The sequence below is a fragment of the Ruditapes philippinarum genome, unplaced genomic scaffold (genome assembly GCF_026571515.1).
Source record: "Ruditapes philippinarum isolate M1 unplaced genomic scaffold, ASM2657151v2 ctg21456_1_1_1_1, whole genome shotgun sequence".
NCBI lineage: Eukaryota > Metazoa > Mollusca > Bivalvia > Venerida > Veneridae > Ruditapes > Ruditapes philippinarum.
The window spans coordinates 4981-9143 of record NW_026855764.1 but is presented as its reverse complement, the minus strand read 5'-3'; the positions used below and the strand labels follow the sequence as shown (position 1 = coordinate 9143).

The 4163-nt window shown below is 29.7% G+C and overlaps 1 long non-coding RNA gene across 1 annotated transcript; it reads right to left on the bottom strand.

The window, feature by feature from the left end:
* Positions 1 to 1549: 1549 nt before the first annotated feature.
* LOC132744298 (uncharacterized) lies at positions 1550 to 3743 on the bottom strand. The gene is made up of 3 exons (XR_009627680.1): positions 3617 to 3743; positions 2679 to 2810; positions 1550 to 2140 (listed from the first exon to the last, which is right to left on the bottom strand). It is a non-coding gene; the product is annotated as an uncharacterized LOC132744298 (long non-coding RNA).
* Positions 3744 to 4163: the final 420 nt, after the last annotated feature.

Below are 4163 nucleotides of genomic sequence, written 5' to 3'. Positions count from 1 at the left end.
AAAAACCCAAAATTATCAAGTTAAAAGTTGAATGTGTAATAACCGTTGGGAAAGAGATTATGAATGGAACTGAACATTTCATATTACAAGTAAACTTACACATATAGCGAACACGGTTATAGCGAACTTCCGGTTATAAAGGAACAAATTTTTTTTTGGCCCCGAATTTTTGCCCTTCTTTATTTAATGCTAAAAAAATTACCGGTTACAGCGAACCGGTTATTTAAATAAAGGAATTATGCTTATAAGGAAACTCATTTTTAGTCCCCAATGCCCCCATAAAAGTACCAGAAGAAAATTACCACTTTTATAACGAACTCCCCCAAATATTGGCTATCCAGCTAAACAGATCTCGCATTTTCTACTATCGTTTTCATCGGCACAGAATTACAAACTTGGCCGAAAAAATGTAGCGGCGATATATTAGGAACAAAAAATAATGACGATGACAGTCAGATTCCTTCCGAAGACCCGAGATCTATTTGGATTATCTGCGGTTGTGTCAAAAAATGAAGCTATTGATTGTTTGCACTAGATTAGGTTTATACTTTGAAATCTAATGCACATGTTGGAAAAACAGTTTTTAAAAGTTTATTGAATATTGATTTTAACCTGAAAGTTTGTAAACATTCCCACACTAAAATTAGCGACTTCTTCAAAGCAAAGTGATTATTTGTGTGCATGATAACTGTATCGTTAATAAATAACAATATTGCAATATATGGTACTATCATATAATTTATCTTATAGATATATTTTATACATACAAATTTTATTAAAAAAGAAAACAACAATGCAAATTTATTCCTTAATCAATATAAGGGAGACCAAAATGACGAAAACTCAAAAGAGTTTTTTTCTACTTAATCAAATGCCCTCTTCTAAATGGTAGGGACAGAATGGTAAACAAATTAAAATTCGTTAAATGTTAAAAATATTCGCCTAAAAAAAACATTTTTCTGAATACAAAGGAAAACTAATTATCGCCTAAGCTTACAAAGAGAATCCGGAATAATAAGGAACAGATTTTATGAATTTCCCAGTGAGTTCCCGTTATAACGGAGTTTTTACTGTATTTTCAAAGATAAAAAGCGGCATAATCGGCATATTAAAAAAATTAGAAAGGTTTTATTTAAAAAAGTAGAAATGGTTAAAGGCCTGTCAATGAATTTTCTTGTTGATTTCAGTGATTTGTTCCAGATAAAATTGCTGATGGACAGACGGACAAATGAAAAGACAAAAACAAAGGGTAAAACCTAGTTTCCTCCAGTTTAAACCGGTTGGGAACTGATAACTTATAATTCTGTGGCATCAACACCTATCCTGCCACCTTTACTATCATAATTGTGTGTTTACTTATAAACTTACCTGTTATTCCTCATGATTTAATGGTATCTTCCTGACAAAGCAATACACCCCGAATCTTGATGTCCAACTGTCTGCTAAATAATAATAGTCTGTTAAACTATATCTACAAAAAAATAAAACAAAAACATTGAATTTTGATAATATTTGCCACCTAAATTCTCATAAATTTTAAACTTTAAAAATGTTTCAGTTAACCCATTACTTACTCAATAGGTTTGATGGATATGCCCAACTTTGAATTTGGAAAAGTCCACTCTATTTTAAAGGGATATAAAAATACTAATATTGAGCTACCAACAGTATAGAGATTAAAAGATAGAGGAAGAGCATATTCAAGTTTTTTATTTTCATCAAACAGTATGAATCATTTCACGAGTGGTGGTAGCCACAAGTAAAATGTGGCAATTTTCATACCACAAGAAAGAAAAAAAAATCTGTATTTATATAAAAACTTGAATTTTTTGTTTAGTTCTTTTTTTATCTTACAATTCAAAAGAATTCCACTTTCATTTTGTGTACTGGCTGAATGTAGAGGAAAGTAGTCTGGCAAGATACTGGTGAAAATACGAAAATTTTACCACTGCATATTATTTCGTCAATATCTCTCAATATTTCTTTTATAAGTATATAATAATTATATATATGTATTACATGGCCCTCTCCTGGCTGCTGCTTCACCAATACTATCATATGAACCTATAGTATTGACAGACTTGTACAATATTCCAACCTTGTTCAAGAATAAATCTATCTCATTCTGGTGATTTCTTAACTGAAAATAAAAATACAAAACGAGAAACAGTAATGAAACTACAGTAGATAAATAAATTAAAAATAAGTTAATCAATTTATTAACAATATCCTGTAGATAACACACCTTGTTATAGCGTATATACATGTACTAACTTACTGTACATAAAATTAGTCAGTGTAATTAGACTTGTAAAAGAGACATCATATTTTTTGACTGCGGGATGTCTTTTTCACATTGTTCAACAGTTTGGCAGTAGGAAAAAAAGTTAGCTAAATAAGTCAAAACGTTCATGCTTAATTAATTAGGCTTACATAATATATACAAATAAACCAGGGCTACCATATAAAGATATAAAAAGTAACTTAAAATCTTTTTTATATTAGATGGTTAATGCACCAATAACTTAAAACGTAATGATCAAGGTTGAAGTTTGCAGACTGTATTGCCACCATGACTGTAACAATACCTCTATTTTTTTACTTTTGAAAAAAAGTTGAGCTACAAATGGAATTAATAAGAAATACAAGTTTATCTAGTATAAGAGATGCTCACTCACTGATGAATGCATTAAGAAATAAATTTTCTGTTTAGGATAATCTAATGCTGCAATATTCTGTAAGGCTTCTCTAAGAAATGGTGTTGGATGCTCCACAAACACTCCCAATACAATAGATGGATAATCCTCTTCCTTTAAATAAATAGTCACAAAATATTATATTTACAAGTTACATTTTATATATATATCAATTATATATATAAGTAACATTTTTGTATATATCACTCTAATAACATTTTTTTCCCTATTGATTACTCTGGTTGCATTTTATCTATATATCACTTTAATGACATTTTTCTTTTTATCACTGGTTGTATTTTTTCTATATATCACTTTAATTACATTTTTTCTTTTTGTCACTCTGGTTACATTTTTCTATATATATGTATATCACTTTAATTACATTTTTCATTTTATCACTCTGGTTACATTTTTCTATACCGTATATCACTTTAATTACATTTTTCTTTTGATCACTCTGGTTACATTTTTCTATATATCACTTTAATTACATTTTTCTTTTTATCAATCTGGTTACATTTTTCTATATATCACTTTAATTCCATTTTTCTGTTATCATTCTAGTTAAAGTTACAGTACAACAGTTTGTTGGACTAACCCTATAGAGAGCCCTGTATAACTATTTGCAATCAGAAATTTGAATTTGCAAAAGTAATTATAAATAGCTGTCATTATTTATTCATTATACAGACACTGCTAACATTCATTTTGCTACCTATACAACAAATAATTTCACATAACCATTATATACAACATATATTACCCCTACAGAATGAAAGAATTTCTTCATTTCTGAAGCTAAATGTGGAGTTAAAAAATCATCTTGTCACCTCTTGGTTAAGGACTACTATAATTCTGACATCACACCTATCCTGCCACCCCTACTATTATAATAGTATGTTAACTTATAAACTTACCAGCAATCCCTCAAGATTAATGGTATCTTCCTGACAGGCAATACACCCTGAACTTGATGTCCAACTGTCCGCTAAATAATTAGCAAGTCTGTTAAACTCTGGCTATATGAAGAAAAAAACATTGAATTAATAATGTTTGCCACCTAAATTCTCATAAAATATGAAACCTTAAAAATGTTGATGATATCTTGATGTACAACTATGTCATACATTTATAACAAGAGGGCCATGATGGCCCTGAGTCGCTCACCAGAAACAACTGCTTTTCACTTTTAGCTTAAACGGGGCTAATCAAATTAATATGAGCAAACTTGATAAAAGATTACCCAAGAATGCTACTGACGAAGTTTGGTGATCATCCATCAATTAGTTCTGTAGAAATAGACATTTAAAAGAATTTCTATTTTTAGCTTTTGCAGCCCCTAAAAGGGGCCAATGAAAATAATTTTAGCAAACTTGATAAAAGACTACCCAAGAATACTACAGAAAAAGTTTGGTGATCATCCATCAATTAGTTCTCTAGAAGTAGACATTTAACGGTATTTCT